We start from the raw sequence: 18,929 nt of genomic DNA, 5'->3' as shown, positions 1-18,929 counted from the left end.
TTCTTATTTCTTTCCTGTGTTTAGTAATATTCGTCAGAAGAATAAAATGTGAACTATAAAAAAACAAGCTGAAAAAATGAAAAACACAAAGGTACTTCAAAAATAAAAAATAAATGCATAATTTTACTGGGAAAAATAGCAAGAAATAACATGTCAATGCATTCTAGCGGCGATTGCTTGAACTATGGTAAGTTTTAAGTTTTCGCCGCTAGATAGCATGAGAATGTACTTTTCCAACAAGCCATCACAGCACTGCTAGCCATCTACATATACGTCAGCAACAATAAATTCTATTCAGTACCATCTCAGACACTGTGGGGGGAAGGTCGGTCTGTCGCTCGTCTCACCAAATATTTCTGACTTTAATCTTGAATAAATAATACAGACGTCTTCAATCTTGAACAAATCATTTAAAATGGAAAAAAATAAATAGCATAATTTTTCTATGAAAAATAACAAGCAAATAACATGCTAATGCATTCTAGAAAGTACAGTTGATGGTAAGGGTAGTTTTGAGCCAGGGGTTGTTTAAAGGCTGGAAGGGTAACTAACAAGATGCAAATTATTCGCCCCGCCCTCCACACCCGCGAACTTAAATTACTTATATAGACGCCATGTCAAGATGTCCACTTGCGAAGCAACATCTTTTATTGCCTTTTTTTCAAGCAAATGCGACCTATTTAAGCTTAATTCTATTATCATTAATTAAAACTAACGTAATACCACCTAATTAGCATTTTTACTAATTAAAAAAAGCTCACTACCCACATAAAATGACGAGAATAGAACAAAGAACAAAATATTCGTTAATTGAACAAATGGCTACCAGACAGCAGCAGGCTCTAGTAGAAAAGGTATTGCATTTAAGCCACCAATAACGGTTACTTGAAGATTATGATTCTTTTCAAAATTTATTATTATTGTTGTTTCCTATCTTAATTTTTTTAAATTCTTAGTGTTTTACTGAAATACGATTTATATTATAAATAGATACTATATTTATTAATTAAATTAGTATTAAAATAAAAACAAACAAATTAGTTTTGTACTTTTTTTATTATTTTTGCATTATTTCAAAATTCTACATTGCTACAAAAAAAATAATTAAATAACAATCATTGTACAGATAATAAAAATAATGTTCTTTCATTTAAATTAAATATGTATACATTTATTTAACGAATTAAACTTTTAAAATAGAAAAAAGAAGTGATTTCGTTAAAAAAACATGTTGGCGATGCTAATGTTTGTGCTAATCTGATCTTTAAAAAATTAATTTGAATTAAAAATAAATAAAGACAAATAAAGGTGTAACAAGGATAATGTAAGTTCTAATTATACGAATAACAAAGGTTTTAAAGCTTCAACCAACAAATAATTTATAAACTCCTAGTTTATTGTAGGGAATAGATAATTTTGATAAACTGTTTACATTAAGAAGTTAGTGAATTTACATATTTCAAATTAACAATTCAATCTAGGAGGAGACACTCACTGTATATGACTAATAATTGAAGAATTCGCTGAACAATTTCCAATTCCTGATTATCCAGAATATTAAATTAAAAAAAAAAAAAAAAAAAAAAACACTCATTTTTTTCCATTAAATAAAAATAATACAATTTTTTATATCAGTACCTAGGGGGTACACAACACTATGTCACATTTTAAATTTTTTACAAGAGAGCAAATGAAATATTTTTTCACGATTTTTTCTTACTTATAAGCGGTAGTTATTTTGCTTAAATCTTTGGTGGATAATAAGTAACATAAATGTATGTTAACAGATGGTTGTATCACAAAAAAAAAATTAAAAAAATAAATTTTGAAAAAATGGACTTAGTGTTGTATACCTCCGAGGTACTGATATATACGTACCAGATACAATTTCTTCACTGATAATCTCCTCTTGGCAGAGACTCTACAAACGGTTGTGTGCGAGTGAGTCATCAACGCACTAGATGCTACCATATGAGACGATTCGCCAAAATATCGATCTGATTTACTTAAAGTGGCCTGCTGTCACAGTTTTATATCCTGCCAATATAGAGTGGCGAAGTCCTGAACTACCACTTCCAGTAGGCAGCATAAACTGGTGTTATTGTACAACTTGTGGCAACTAAAAGCCAACAGAAAACACACTGATTATTCATCCAAGTAGGTTAATGAATGTTTGGAGCGTATCGAAAGGTCGTCAACGTTTCTTGTAGATATTCTAAGCTAACCTTCTTAAAGTAAATGAAATAGTTTGCAATTCATTCTTTAAAAAATTACGAGAAATTATTAGAAAAAAATGAAAACTTACTAAATATCCTAATAGCCGCTAACGCAAAAAAAAAAAAATTGCAAAGTCCCACTGCAACAGAAAAAAAAAATATACCTTTATCTGGTCAGAAGCTTAACTGTGCTTCACAAAAATACATCATAAATAACGCAACAAACAAAGTTAATCTTTAAAATACATATCAAAACAAACATAAACGAATGCAATAGATCTTTATATGAGTAGTGCTAAGTTCAATTTTTAAATATAGAATCTAATTGGTTGATCGATTTACTGATTCATTAACATACTGATTTCTACCTACCAATCAAATTCCATGAAAACTGCATAACCAACATCCCGGACCAAGCGCCTTTGTAATCCGGCGCCTCGACAACCAGAATGAAACACCGCATTATTCTGGGAACAAATTCTTGTCTGGTTATTTTTTTGTAATATACTATTAAATAAGGAATACTTCCAGAAGGATTTCTAAAGAAATACAGTTCCAATTGAAACAAAATATAAAAATTGTGATTTGAAATTACGAGAAAAATCTGACCTAGGGAATAAATCGCTCCTACTTTTATGATTCCTAGTGGGCATAGCTAATACCTCAGGTTATTCAGAGCACGTTTTAGAGTTGTTCATCAATTTTTTACCCCCGACTCCTCCACTTGCTTTGCCCTTTATAAGAAATTGAGAAACAATCTTGAACTGCTCTGTGCTAGCCTTCCTCTCAAATAGAACTTTTAATACCTTCAGAGGATTCTTATTTTCTTACAAACGTGAGATAAAAATATCCTGCAATTCTATCAGATATTGCGTGGAAAATTACCAACAAAGCGAAAGCAATCATAAAACAAATATTTCGCGATATATTTACATCAGAGACGTTTCTGTTCTCCGAGTATTCTCCAATAGTCTAATTATACATTTGGACACTTGGTTTTGTTTGCTAAAAAATACATCCATGATGTAGTAACTTCGTTATATCCAAATTTTTTATCAAGGTAAGAAATGAACAGTACAGTACTAGCACTCAAAAAGATTTAATAGGAATACTCATATTAGCGAGAATCAAGTAAAAGACGTTTACTTACTGCGGTGTAGTTGGATGGGCGTTACAATGGACTACATCAACCTCTTGTACTAGTCACTATTTACAGCAGACGGTCAATGGGTCAATGTACAGGGTAACCTCCTCTGCACCTGATTGACAACAATCAATTTTATTAGTATTCAGAAATTTTCCCCATGCATATTTATAAACACGACAAAGAAAAACAAAAAATACAAATTGTTCAAAATTATTTTTCATCTTTTTTTCAGTAAAAATGCTCAGTTCATGCCAAACTATATATCAGTCTAAATTGCTCTACAACAGATGGCCTGTCGTTGCTTCTTCAACCAACCTAATCTAAAATATACCTTCCGTTGCCAACATCACACCATTTAAGACGCCTGAACAGGCTTTCCTCGACGCGCCCGTACCCTCCTTTCATGATATTCCTGGGCACTTCACTCTCAACCATCCACAACCCATGACCAACCCCAGCTCAGCTTTTAACAAAAGTATAGCTTTTAAAGAATGTTTATTAAAAGAAATGTAAAGATAATGGTTAAAGTGGTTTTAATGAAACTGAAGTTTTCTTTGAAGCGTTTTAACCCTTAAACACTCACAAGATTGTAGGCGCCTATGAATGAAATTAACACATGAAGTTTATAAAAAAACATTTCAGAGAACCACACAAAAGTAACAAAAAATAAATCTATTTAAAAACGTTCTAATATATGCTGAGCAGTTACTGACTGACAGGCTAAGTGCACAGCCTATTTTGTTTTTTAACTCTTTTTACGTAAATGGGGATCTCAAGGCTTGTATTTCCGGTAAATATTCAAAATACAGAAATTGTGCTACTGCACTACTTCCTCTAAGGAAAGGATAAGAGTGCAAAAAAAAAAAAAAAATACTAAAGAATAATGTGATTAGTTGACCCGTTTAAATCAGCTCACACACCCACATACCATTAAATAGTTCACCTTATCAGTGGCGGCGAACCACCGCGGCCCCTTAATCATCACCAGGCCGCCAACAGTCGGCTCCGGATCGTGCACTCTCGGCCCTCTACCGTTGAATTCTAACCGAACACATCTTGCTATCACTGAACATCCTTCCAGTCCGGTTAGCGGCTCAATCCGCACTACCCTGTGCCTCGGCTAGACCTCTCAGCATTTCGTTCGTTTCATTTTTTTTTTCCTTTCTCTCCTCATTTTTGTATTATAATTATTTCTGGTTCAAAAAGTATAATTATTTTTCTTGAATTCTGTATTTAAAAAAAGGATCCAAGGAGTAATGTTTTTTTTTAAAGAGTGCGATCTAGTAAAGACGCGTAAATAATATTAATATATTTTATTAATTACTTTTTGAAAGAAGTTTACTTCTAATAAAAATTAAATTTAAAAATTAAAAGTGCACTTATAACACCATGGCATTGGTTCACTACGTTTTTGGCTTACCTGTGATATAAAAGCACCTAAAGGTAAGAAAGGGCAACAATAATTTTGTATACTTAACTTTAAGGGTTAAAAACCTATAGTTATATGGAATTGCATTTTACACTGGAAGTGGTTTATAACAATAAAATACGGAAAAATTAACATTAGCTATTTTTAAGAAAGCTGAAGAAATCTCATACTCCTTTCTAAACTGCTTTTTCAGGCTAAGAGTAGGTTGTGCCCTCGTCCCTACTTTTAATTAAAATTAAAGTAAAATTTGCGTTTTACACCCTATAACGTATTATTGCTTTATCCAGATTTCTGCTGTTGGAGGGAAGCAGTACTTCTGGGGCTTTTAGTGCTTCTACCGGTATTCCATTCTTATCAATACGAACAACACTATATGGAATGTACGTAAGGGTCGTTTAACTGAAAGCTTAATTTGCTCTTAACATCAGAAAATCTTTAAGCTGAACATCTATCAGGGGTTTATTATTTTTCCTTTAAAGGAGCAATTGAACTAATTAGAGCTATTCTTTAGTGTTTTTCACTGCAGATATTCCAGCCTAACAATACAAACAAAGTTTAATAAGACTAACATCCATAATTCATAAAGGGTTTAAGCGAGTAAGATTTAAGTGAATTTTAACGTATCCATATGCAAAACTGTAGCCCAATTTGTACATTTTACTACTGCTTACGCTATAAAGGAACTGCTGCAGCTCTTCTTGGAATTTTTTGCAGTGGTTTTGATTTTACAACCACTCCCTAAAAATAATTAAAAGATTTCACAAGACAGTTGTGTTAAATCCAATAAAATAGATAACGTATACTGAACACTCAATAATATTTTCAAGTTTTTGATCAAGTATATTCCATTCTTAAAGCTTTATTTTTTTTCCTTGATTATCTCAATCTCAGAACTTAATTTGAAGTAAAAGTAATATCTTTTATCTCGAATAGGCAGTAATTATTTATTTACTAAACTGGAAACGAGGTTTGGACGGGAGTTTAGAGAGAGGTTTTCTGATTGGTAGTACCCAAGTAAAGGTTATACGGGTGCACAAAGAGAGATAGAAAGCTAGAGAAGGGAAGAGAGAGACGTTGTGGTTGCTAGGATACGAGGCAGCACATTCACCCCACTGGATTTCGCCACCCCCGAAAGGGAAGGCGGAGGTCCCGGGACCACCGTAGTAGCACTTCCAGTACACACTGCTGCACCCTTGATCGCAGGCCACTTATTGCGAATAATCCATTCTGTTTATATAATTGTATCTGACTGAAAGTAATTAATGATTCTGCTTCTTTTTTTTTTTTTACTTTTCTTTAACTACAGAAAGTTTGCGAAAATAATATGAAAATCGTTGGACTACTTTTTGAGAAAACCGCCAAGACCACAATTTAATAAAGCATAAATTTAATAAAGCGTTTTAATAAAGCTTCCTTCCGTAAAAAGATTTTTACCAAATGCAGTTTTAGAATTCTTTTGATGGTAACTAAACGAAATAAATAGAACTCTTTCATTTTTTTTAGGTTACTTCGGATTGAAACCCAAATTCGAAAATCTACACGAATACCACCTCCTCGTACTTAAATGCAATAAGAGATAGTAATAAGAGAAAACTAAATCGTGTTTTTTTAACCTGTTTTATAAAACTTTTCCTATTATGTTTTTTATTAGATATTCCCTTTTCCGATTATATATTTTACGGCTTTTTATTAAACCTATTCAGTAAGCTTACTAAGTATATGGAAAATTAAAAGAATTCTTCCACATTTTCAAAAAAACTACAAATGTGTCAGCAAATCTAAGCAATCCATGCTATGGTGGCGGGCAGCAAATTGTTCTGAAATACTCGTAGCTTCTTAGAGAGAACGATGAAGAATTCTCTATGGCTACCAATTTCCCAACATGAAATCTATTTAGTGGAGCATTTTCCGGATAAACAGAAAATTTCAAAAATTCTAGAAGTAAAATCCCCTTCCCAGATGACAAATTTGGCTAAAACTTAGATAAAAGAGTAATGTCGATTTAGTAATGTCTCCTGTTTATTAAAATATGATAATTATAAATTTAACAGAATTCAGTTAACCGCAAATAAAATTTCATTTAAATTACGTAGAAATTTTGCTTCAGGTGCTCTAAGAAATTATTATATTGCAGTAAAAAACTGAAAGAAATATTTAATAAATGTAACTTTTCCAACTACCATACTAATGCTTAGTTTTGATTGTAATCAAGTGACTAATAAAAACATTTTCAAAAAACTTCTTCTGATTTGACCATCTTTTTACGACAAAATGTTTTAAAACTCATTTGGAAAAGTACAAGAAGTTTTTTTTAGTTCATCAGCTTCGTGCCTTTCAAGAAGAATTCCTATAAACCTTAAGATAATACCACTACTTCTGTTATTTAAAATAAATATATTAATAAAAAAAAGTAATGCTTCAGTTTCATTTACCTTGCAACGGTTAAATATGCATGATAGAATGTACGTGGAGAAAGTTGTGCTTTCTACTTCTGCAGTTAATGAGTCCACAAAAATTAAGCTCCAAAATAATATTCTCTGATCAGTATTCATCATTAATAATTGCAGCATCTGTAACTAATTATCATCGTCCATTACTAATTAATCATATATATCAAAAATACATTTAAAAAGAATAAACATAGCAAACTATATTTCTAATACAAAAAATATTTTTCGATGTTCAATATATATTGCAAATAGTTTTCCTTTGAAGAGCTACTTTAGTACGATTCTACTCACTATTAAAGTACAACTAAATCATTTTTTAATACCAGGTTCATAGAAAGAAGAAAACCACTTAAACCTATAACTGTTCTTCCATTTACCCTTATTATTTATGAGAAATCTTAGTTTTGGTTAGTTAAAAAATATAAAAATCTTTACGCCAACGATTCGAGTTATAAGGGATACAAAACAAAAACGAGAGGTCTGGTTGTTTAAATTAAATCTTCAAATCCTAAAGTGCAAATAGATACAAAATAAAATATCGTAATATAAAAAAAAAAAAAAAAAACCGGTAATATATCGCAGGAGTGGATCAATTGCATATGTAAACAGTGACAGTAGAATATTAAATGATTCAAACTATTTTGCTGACCCAAATTGGTGCGATAAACCAATAATCTACTATTTTTAGGCTCAGATTTGAAAATTATAAATTTACAACTACCTTGAAAGTGTTAAGCCTCTCTACAATAATTTATCAAAGTTACATAACACAGATTCAACTTTTACTGACACCTCACTTTTCTTTACCCATTTTATTTTCAATACAATTTTTTTTACATAATTTTTGGAACAAGCAACCAATAAATTGATAAGTGGCTCCAGCTTTTCAGATATGCAGAGGAAGAATAAATTGATAGCACCTACTTATTAAAAAGAAATTAAGTTTAGCTTTATAGGGCCACTTCTAATCTTAATGATCGTTACTACATTAATTAGTCATAAATTACTATTCAAATATGAAGCGTTCGGTAAATGGCTGTAAAATTTTACTTATTTTAAAGATAAATTTATCTTTGAAATTATTCTCTTACTTATTACGCATTTTAAAAAATAAAAATTCTTTAGAACTCAAAATATGGAGTTGGTCAGCAAAGCGAATGTTCAACTTTCACGATTTGCTTTCAACCATCATTATAACTAACATTTTTAGTAACAACTTTATGTAAAAAAAGAGACACTTTGTTTTTATAGATGGATTGAAAAAGATAAAGCATAGATATTTTAGAAGAAACCTATATAATTTACCTAAACGCACCGCTAAAAGACCATACTGAATGACTCAGCAAGATACCATCAAAGTTACATTCCCAGATAAATCCATTCGACCGTAATTATCAGGTTTGGGGGAGGAGACAAGTTTCATTGATAATAATGGGGAGTTCATGTGTACATTCCTCCCTTAAAACAAAGGAACACCTACACTGTTGAATATTAAATCAGTTTAATTAAACTTAAATAATTCATAAGATGGACATTACCTGTCTGCAGCAAACCATAGAGAAACTATTGTTGAGAATGGTAGGTATTCAAAGAGAATCTATTGGTAGAGTATACCTCGTTTATCTCTAGCATCCATTTTTCCTGCAACAATTCCATCTTTAATTAACACCTATATTCTCTACTATCGCACATTTTATCATTATGAAATATTTCTATTCTTTTGAGGATTATAGTAAGAGAAGGTCGAGTCTCGTGGCAGATTTAAAGTACCAAGGTTCTGCTAGCAGCAAGCAAAAGATGCCTTGCTCTTAGAAAGAATTAAAACCTCCAACTATAACGTTTGAAGAAGGTAAAAGATTGTAAACAAATAATCTCATAGTATAATAACATATTTTTTTTTATTTTTAAAAAGTCCTATTTAGAATAATTATTTTTGTCCAAATATGGTGCAGGTAAAAACGTCACCAGTTTTAGTATTAAACTGATGAATTTAACCAAATTGGATGCATCAACTTTACCTCCCCTCACTGCTCATAAAGCTTTATCTGAAATTTCTATAGAAAGACGTATCAATAAATATTAAATTTTAATGATTCTAACGTTTAACCAAGAAATATAGAAAGTAAGCATGTAAAAAATAAAAACCCTGTAAAAAATTTCAAAAACTATATACTGAGGTCGTAAAAACCAACAACCATTCCCTTTCACGATATAGTGGATCAATTAAACAATTAATATGTTATTAAAGTAACTAAGCACCTAAATGATATAAAATATCCACTTTAATTTCTTAATTGATACACAATCCTTAATAAAGTAGTAATTCCACACTTTTCAAGATCCTCTTAAGAGTATCATTTATTTTGTACTTGAAACCTACTTAAAGTGTTACCTTTCAAAAGAAATTCAACACCATTAGCATTTACTTAACGGTTTTATTATTTGAATAGAGAATTGTCATGGTTTGTTTAATTTCTAGTGGTTCTATTTTTTTTGTCAACAACTAGAGGCCTATACTTATTACAAAACAGATAGTTGTTGGATTAAATTAATTTATTACCTGATCCGGTTGATCTGATAAACAGTTCTTACATTGTCCGTACCACACAAGTTGATCTATAGCAGGTCATTATTACGCCTGTAGGTTTAGGTTCGTCACTCGATCAGCTGCTTCCACTTACTGGTCATTAACCTGTCACAAATACGATTTATATTTATAAAACAAGGGCATAAATATTTTTTTGTATTGTTTCAAAACATTGAATAGGTAATTCAACGCTATTTATTTGAAACTTTCGATTAACCAGTTCGAAATCACACAATTAAAATTATTTTTTCTTACTTCTTTGAAAGTTTTTTAAATCAAGTTTCTTTAAAATTCCTCTGAATGAAACGAAATATAAAACACTTCCCAATTATTATAACTCTATCCTCATGCGGTCTGTCACAGCGATCCAATCTTATAGGATGATCAAAAATAGTTGTTTAGGCCCCACGAATCCTTCAGTCGGTTTAATTAGATCATTGTACGAGAACTTAACGCGGCATACGTAAAAAAAAAAGTATTGGCATTATCTATCTTAATGTGATTTTACGTACTTAAAATCAGGAAGCAGAATGCTGGTGGGTCTCCTGAATTTTAACCCAACCACAATAATGCTATCGAATTCTTTACAAACTTTTTCCCCACTAAGTTTTAAGACGAATACAGTTTTTAATACATCTAATATAGTCCTTTAAATGAATTGACAACGTATTTTGCAATCTAACAATAACTAATAATAATTAAACTAGGGTCTTTCTTACCTACTAACAAATGGAAATCTAGTAGTAAACACTCCGGTACACTTCAGGAATATTTTAAAAGAAATTGCCCAAGTGTTCTACTGTTGTAGAAAGTACATTTTATGGTATTATTATCAGCGATACAGAACGATAGAAAAATAATTTTTTAGTATCCAAACTCAGTATCATTGATTTTATCCGTCATCTTAGACGAAATCTTAGTTGAAATAACATTTTTTAGACCAAACTGATTTATCACCACTGAAGATGGATAAATGTCTGAAATCGGTCAAGAATACAAAAAAAATTGCGTGCTACGACGAATTATCCAGCAATGCGGACCTAAAAACATTTTTAATTATATTTTAATTAAAACTACTATTTAGAATAATAAAAATTATTCAAAATACAACTTATAATCATATACGCAATACAATTAAATTTATTATAAAACTTCTTTTTAACTTTATCAAACTAAATCTGTTTCGGTGATATCCACAGATCTTTAGCAACAGCAATTTTATTTATTTATTGTGATTTTGACTGGGATTGCACATTAACCACTATTGTTTGCTAGGGCTGGAAAAAATCAACAGATTATATTATATAGTATTCATAGTTACTATTTGCCTCTCAATTTACCTTTAATTTAGTTCAAGGAACAGTTTCTCAGCAACCTCTTTCACTTCTCTCTTCTCCATGACTGCCACGAAATAACAGTGACTCTCTTCCACTATATTCTCCTTCTTGGTTTCCATTAGATAAGGATAACTTGAGCCGTGCACACACAAACATAGGCTTATTCCTACCTAGAAACAACACAGTGGTAACAGAATGTGAATTACCTAAGTGTTGTGTCCATAATATGGAATATTTAGTGTTTAGTGATGAGAGATATACACTAATTTGGAGGGCAGTGTGAGTATATAAGCACTTAATGTAGAAACTAAGAAATAAGTAACTGCTTTGAAGGTCCTATATTTTTATTTTATTCCCTCTAATGACTTGCAAAATTTTCATTAGTATTGGGAATATTTTTGTGAGGATATCTTAGGTTGAAGTCTTTTGGCTCTTCTTTGAATGCATCTCTTTTTTACGGATAACAAAAACTCATAAACTATTTCAAAAACTAAGGTGGGTAAAGGAAGTAGAAAAACTTTTCTAGAGAGAGAGTAGTATATCGTCCCGTCTAAGAAATATTGAATCTTTTAGGCAACAGCCAAAATTCAGTTTAGCCAGATAATTGCTGTGGGATTAGGGGAATACTTCCAATACAAAACATATGTACGGCAGGGGTCTGCTTACTTAGTGGGGTAGTAAATTATTTATTTACAAAGGGTATTTTTGTTTGTTGCATCATTGAGAGACAAGTAAGACTTAATAACGCAGCATTTTTTTGCTTATTTTGGTAAGACTCATGTTCGGAGGAGTTGTATACAATTCAAGATTGCATTATCTTAACTGTAATTTCTGCGAAATATAGTTTATTTACAACATGCATTACCATCATTTCTTGAATAACTCAGGCTAATTTCAAGAGTAACACAACCCTTTACATTCAAATAAAATGCAGTGGATCTGTAGAATTAGTTGAAGTACGCAATTATTTAGGTTAAGCAACCCCACCGGCAAACTCTAGCTCATGGTAACAAACAAAAATATAGTTCTCATTTATATTCTGCTTTACGATCTAATGAACCCCTCTAACTTTCGGGCTGTTAGCGTTTGCGGATCCCGTTCAGTTTTAAATTGAGAACCCATTAACTTAAAAATGTAATTTAGTTTATTAGAGACAAAAACTGTTTGTATATGTATATTTCTTTAAGTATATCTTATGTAAAATTGAAATAATTTTTTTATTCAAACACAATCGTAATTTATTACAACGACAAACTATTCTACTATTACCAGACATTATACTCTTAGTATTTATTGCATTGCTTTACGAATTTTATACTTAAAAGATGTATGTAATAATAATCCAACTATTACAATCAAATCTATTAGACATCTTGAAGCTATTACTATTCAGACTATTTTTAAATTGAATTTGATATATTTAACATACAAGACCCGCTAATACTTTAGAAATATGAGATTTTCTTCTACTAGATAATCGAATTGTTTTACTCATCAATACCCAAATTCTTATTTTATTTATAGCAGTAGAAATGAAATGAAAATTTGTAAAAAAAAAAAATAAGTTGATTATTTTACGAATAATCGAAACAATTTTGGCTAAGCGTAAATTCCCTATGCTTCTGGCTTGTGTCTGCCTTAACTAAAGCACCAAAGGGAGCAACCAAAGAACTTTTTAGGACGTATTGGATTTGGCTGCAAAGCACTCCTTTTACAAATCTAAACAAATCATTCATATAGAAATGGAAAAACATTTATATATATATATATATATGCCTCAAAACTTAGTTTCCATTGAAAATGGAATTTCAAAAATTTCACAATACTTCCATTTACCAATAGATGTACAAGAAAGTAGAAAGTGAAATCTTTTAAGAGTAAAGAGGAAAGGAAGAGAGAGAGAGAGAGAGAAGGAAGAGATATCATCATCCCTGCAACATCTTGCCCGGGCTAAGGCCACGGTGACATATTAATGGTTTGTCACGTGTTCCAATGGTTAGAGTCTGTACAAAAGGGGATGATCTTTTTTGGAAACGTGGGGTAGCTCAACAGAAGGGAGATCCAAGTCATCATAAGGTATATAAAAAAAAAAGAGGGGAGAGACATAAATGAGGAGAAGCGGAACTGGATCCAATATAAGGAGGAAGGGAGGGAGACCTTGCCAAAGCAATATTACCCTTCACTCACCCTGTCGGTCTTAAATTCTCTGTACCGAAGGGTGTTCTCCTCTATTATTTTGTGACGTCATCCAAACATCCTCACATTATAAGTACTATTACCGCACACACTTGATGCCCTCTTCTTCTAGCTAGTTACCAGACATTACTATGGCTTGGTTAAGAGCATTCCTAAAATTAAAAATATAATGTTAAATTTTATACAGAAAAAAAAAAGTAATATTACAATTATTCAGTTTTCAATTAAGTTGAAATAATCTCAAGTTTGTTAAAAAGTAATGCCTATTTTTTCAGGCGGGCTTTACGTCCAACTACCAGCAAAATTATTCTGCATAAAATTAATTTGAAGTCAATAACAGGTCAACAACTTCTTTTTCTTATCATGTAACTCCCCCTTCTTGATAATTTGAAGAAATTCAATAAAAACACTCAATCTGAAAAGGAATCAAATTAATAAATTTTAACATCCACAGTTGTTTTTTTTCAACTTTTAAAAACATCTCAATGAAAAACTTGAATATTCAAATCAAAAGGATTAATATTTATTTAAATTCACTCTGTAAAGATTGAAAGAATGAGAAAGAAGGTTATAATACTTTTTTAAGAGAAATTTTTCGAAAAATCTACTGTCTAGTGCTGTTCACAGTTAAACGATTAATTTTACACCAAATCTCTTAATTATGTTTCTAAGATTTCGTAGTTTTAAAAAATATTCGCGGGTGTTGCCAATATTAGACTACCTACACCAAATTCTAATTCAATTTTCTTAGAAAAGAAAAGTTTCCCTGAGGTAAAGGTGAGGAAAGGTAACCATGAGATTATCACTGCCTAACCAACAATTGAAACACCATTTAGATTTCTTAAGTAACCTTCGGAGATGGTAAAGATGTGTTTTGAACAGCTACTTTGCATTATACATAACAAGCGAACAATGTTGGGGCTATTTTTGAAGAAAGCGGAAAAATCCATTCAATTAACAGTGCTCTCGGTTGATAGATTTCAGCGTAATCTATTTTTTCATTTTGTGACTTCTCTAAGTTATTAGATATTCCATTTTCCCTGGGAATGTGTAGCTGTTATCACCTTCTACGTCCAGATTTTTCAGCAGTTAAATCAGTCGAATTTTACTGCATCAGGAATCCTCAACATAAGAACCCTATTGTAAGTCAGACCTAAGCACGCTTCAGTTAAATCTGTTTAGTTGCCTTTGCGAATCTTCACCTACCTCAATTCAGGTTGGTTGAATTTGAAGCGAGAATTAAATTTGATGAAATAACATTTTACACAACGCAATACTTATTCTATCAACAGCAATCAAAAATTTAAAACCCATCAAAAATTAGATTACAATCTAGCAGTAATCAGTAATTTTCAAATCACTTTGGAATGTACTCGTTTTTTGTAGGATACAAAGCATACTGAGTGTAGAACTATGTATCGTAACGTGTTCAGCATTATATTTCAATTCTTTTTTTTTTTTTTACATACCGGAAGCCGGAAGTGTAGCACACTGTCAGCTGTTCTGTACGCTAATGTAGTTAGAGCTATAATGTATTCATAATGTTGTTCTACGCGTAAACGTAACCTCATAGTCATATTTCATGTTATTACCACTTTTTTTTCTTTTTTTTTTTTAGTAATTAGCTGGAATGCAGTAGCTCTATTTCTTATATTAATGCAGAATGTTTAAAAATAGAACAAAAAAGGTAACGTTAGCACATGGTAGATAATATTCCCTGGTGATATCGCGTTGCTACATAACTTCTACTATCTCTTTATCGTGGGAAAGTGGTCATTACAAAAGAGAAATGAAGTATACACAGATAATGATCACTAGTATTATCAATTTTTCATGATCACTTAAGTATAAAATCATGATTTGATTAGCGCCAAATTTATTGTAAACTAGACGTAACACTATCTATAAAAACGATGTATCCACTTTCTCCACAATTGTCAAGGAAAAAACAGTGTAAAAATTTAAAGTTTGAAAAATTTGTTAAAAATAATAAATGCCAATGTAAGGTTTGGATAATTTTACGGGAAGATATTGGACACTCTCGCAGGGTTATCCCTGAGTGAATCCAGGTTTTTCTTTTCCTACACTTTAATGCCCGATGAAAGGTAGTGAACACTGGGCGAGAAAACCCCTTTTCCTAAGCTGGAAATGTACTACCCGCGCGCAATGGCACAAGTTATGCATCTTAAATAAAAATTTAAAAAAATGAAATTCTAGGATTCCAGTTGTAAAGTAACCAAATATGACTTCAAACCATATAAACTGTTTTTTTTTCTTTCTTTCTTTTTGGTACGAATGTTGTGTAGAAAAATGATTAATAAGGCGCTTTCCTCTGCAAATAATTTACTTAAATAGCTTAAGTATTACTTGTTTGTTAAACTGGAACCTATTTCGATGAACATTTTACAAAAGCACATATAAGAACTGTAGTTTATTATATGTAACGGAGCTACAGTTAGAAGCGCTAATGTCGTCTGGAGTCTAGACTAGAGCCTCGCCTCAAAAAAGGGCTGTGTATACTGAGGCACATGCTATAGTTGCATTAATTTATTATTATAGTCTAACATCCCCATTACAAACACTAATCAACATGAATCTCACAATCTATATAGCTTCATAATTAATACTTTTTGATTTTTTTTTTTGTTAATGAAAAAAGAAGTAATAAATAATAAAATAGTTTAGCTGCTATGACAGCAAAATATTCAAGTTCAAAGAAAACCCATAGCGGGGGCTATGGAACCCTAGACAAACGATTGCACATCGATCTATACCAGACAATCTGGCGTCAAATAAACTCTTTTATATTCAAGGCATAAAATGTTATCTCTAAGCAAGGGATCACAGCATCTAGATTTGGCAGCTCTTATTACAAACCCAATATAAAGAAAGGAATATAAATGGTTTCTTTATATAACCCAGTTGTAAACAAGATGGAAGGAAACATTGGATGATTAGATCTTCTATTTTCATGAAGGCCCCCGTCTTCCCGGTTTTTAAGAATTAATTAATTACAAATTAATTATAAGAAGCCATTCATCAATCATATGTCCTAAAATAGGTCAAAAGAAATGATTACGCATTGTACATCGTAAATATACAGAAGACTTGAAAAAAATTATCACCAACTCAATAACTGCCACCACAAAATGCGAACCAAAAATGGTACCACCTTCCAAATGATTAACCCTTTTTACACTCAAAAATGAAAAAAAAACGCAGAAAGATTGATTTAACCGTGTATTCTTTCGGCAGCTAAAAAAGAGATGAAATGAATATTCGAATCAAATGAAGTTTGAAAAAAAAAATATTGGTAGTTTTCGTGTAGTTTAAATGTTTTTTTTTTTAACTGTAACATTTCACTGTCACTATTACGTTAAATTTTACTTGTTTACTTTCTTGCTGCTGGTAAGAAGTAATCGTAAAATTGCATTATTGTTTTTTAAAATTTTGACTTCTCCAGGAAATAAATAACAAAATTCACTATTTTTTCACAGGAAAAAACAAAAATGAGCTAGAAAAACTACGATTTATCCAACAAATTCCTTGAAATTACTTTTTTGCCGATATTAATATTCAATACATAAACATAGTGCAACAAAATTAAATTCTCACACTTGAGTAGAAAACTATTCACTCGCCTAGCTGTACAAGATAATAAATAAATCTGATTGAAATTAACCTTCTTGTTTACATACCTTCACAACTACCGTAGAGAAATAAAGTATTCTTTAATTACTATAGTGAGCACCATTAACCACTTAGTGGTAATTAGTTAAAGAATTCTGGCTATGTAATGCCATAAACTTAAGACCCAAGTTTAAACTTTCCCTGAGAACATCGGCAAATAATTGGTCATTTAGTAAGTCAGTCAGCCTCTCTCCTTCTTTCTCCTCTATCCATTATCAAAGTGCAACTCTTGCAAAACTACATCTTCACGCTTCTGCGAACACAAATACAATAGAATTGAGATTATATATAATGCATGCTTGTCGAATACTTGTCAAAAATAAACTTTTTTTATTTAAAGTGCATTTATAATAAGATAAAGTTAAAAGAATGGGGTTTTTATTTATTAATACATATATTATTTATCTTTATTTCTTTCTTTTGCCCTCTAGGTTTGGGGTAAGAGTCTCTGAAGGCTAAAGTAATTAGTTTTTTTGCGGCAAATAAAAATAATAACAATAATTAGTAATAATAATAATTGAAACTTTATGATAGCAATGAGCAAGTTACAAAAACAGTTAATTTAATGGCGGATCCAGAATCTCCTTGTGGAAGCGAGGGAGAATCTAAAAAAAACAAAAAACGCAGGTGTTTAGGGGACGATTAATGGAACATACATTCGATAATATTCGCATATCTTATAATATTGACAATATTATTAATGCGAAGTTAGAATCTAATCTAATCTAGCCAGTAGGAAACTAATTCTAAATCTTACCGAACTGTTAATCCATCATCTTATCACATTGACCTGCGTATGTTTACGAAATGGCTTTGGGCCAACAATTGTCTACAATGTTGGAAGTTGGCCATCTTGTGTTGTTTTGCGATGAATCGTCAAAAGCATTGATTCAACCTTAGTGAAGTTTACCATAAACTAAGCCCTTAAGTTATCTAAAAAGTTCTGTTAGAAAAGAAATTTATATGACACACAATTTTAATTATGTTAGAAGATACATACTCTTACGGTTCTCAATTTAACTACACTTCAGCTTTTATTTTCTTCATTTAAAATTTCACTTTTACTTTATTACTTTCTTTCTCTTCAAAAACTTCTCGGCTTTATTTTTTTATGGAAATAAATTTTAAAATGGGATACTGGGAATCCACGCTTTTTTCAAAAAGTAGTTTTATTTTAGTGAACAAAGGATTGAAGTAATAAGATACATAATTATTTTTTAATATATGTTTACCGGGAATCCTACTCGGTGCCATAATACACAGCTTAGGTCTCTAACCGTTCGGCTATGATGGCTCCTGTACAAGAGTTAATTAATAGCACACTTTTGACTTCACTGGCAACTTCAAACTTTTGTTAAATTTGCTATTAAGTGTAAATAAAACACTCAAATCAATCGAGATATAATTCTACATTAATTGTGTAAATATTGTTCAATATTTATAAGACGAACTGTTTGGACTAAGTTTGTCATTTATTACGAACACAGCTTTTCGGTTTTACCAATATAAAGTTAAAATAACTACCAAAATAATTTTGATTTACTTGAACTCACAGTTTTTTTTTAACTTTATTAAGAGTAGAAGCAATCTACAACCACTTACGTGTACAGGAAGTGCGCTACTGCAAGATATAATCTATTAAAAGTGATTTTTTTTTTAAATAAACCAGAACGAGATAGAGTGGTTATTGATGTAACTGGGTCACTGCTGGTCTAATGTCGGCTATTTGTCTACTTGCCTCTAGACATCTATGAGATAACAGGATAAAAGCATTAATAATTTTACAAGGAACAGACACATCCTCTTTGTGCAGGTCTTTTTTTGTTTAACTCTACAATCTTGTACGTCACTTAATTCATGTTTTCAGTTTTTATTTA

At 31.1% G+C, this 18,929-nt stretch overlaps 1 protein-coding gene across 1 annotated transcript in view; it reads left to right on the top strand.

The window, feature by feature from the left end:
* The first annotated feature begins 4,441 nt into the window (after positions 1–4,441).
* Positions 4,442–18,929, top strand: part of stet (rhomboid serine protease stem cell tumor) — a 159,336-nt gene continuing 144,848 nt past the window's right edge. The window contains exon 1 of the mRNA XM_074139668.1: positions 4,442–4,806. The gene's annotated coding sequence lies outside the window, so the exon portion shown is untranslated. The remainder of the gene's footprint in view (positions 4,807–18,929) is intronic.

Source organism: Rhodnius prolixus, unplaced genomic scaffold (assembly GCF_049639745.1).
Source record: "Rhodnius prolixus isolate KJV_2025 unplaced genomic scaffold, Rpr scaffold_6, whole genome shotgun sequence".
Classification (NCBI taxonomy): Eukaryota; Metazoa; Arthropoda; class Insecta; order Hemiptera; family Reduviidae; genus Rhodnius; species Rhodnius prolixus.
The sequence above is the reverse complement of the archived record's forward strand: the minus strand, read 5'-3'. Positions and strand labels throughout refer to the sequence as shown.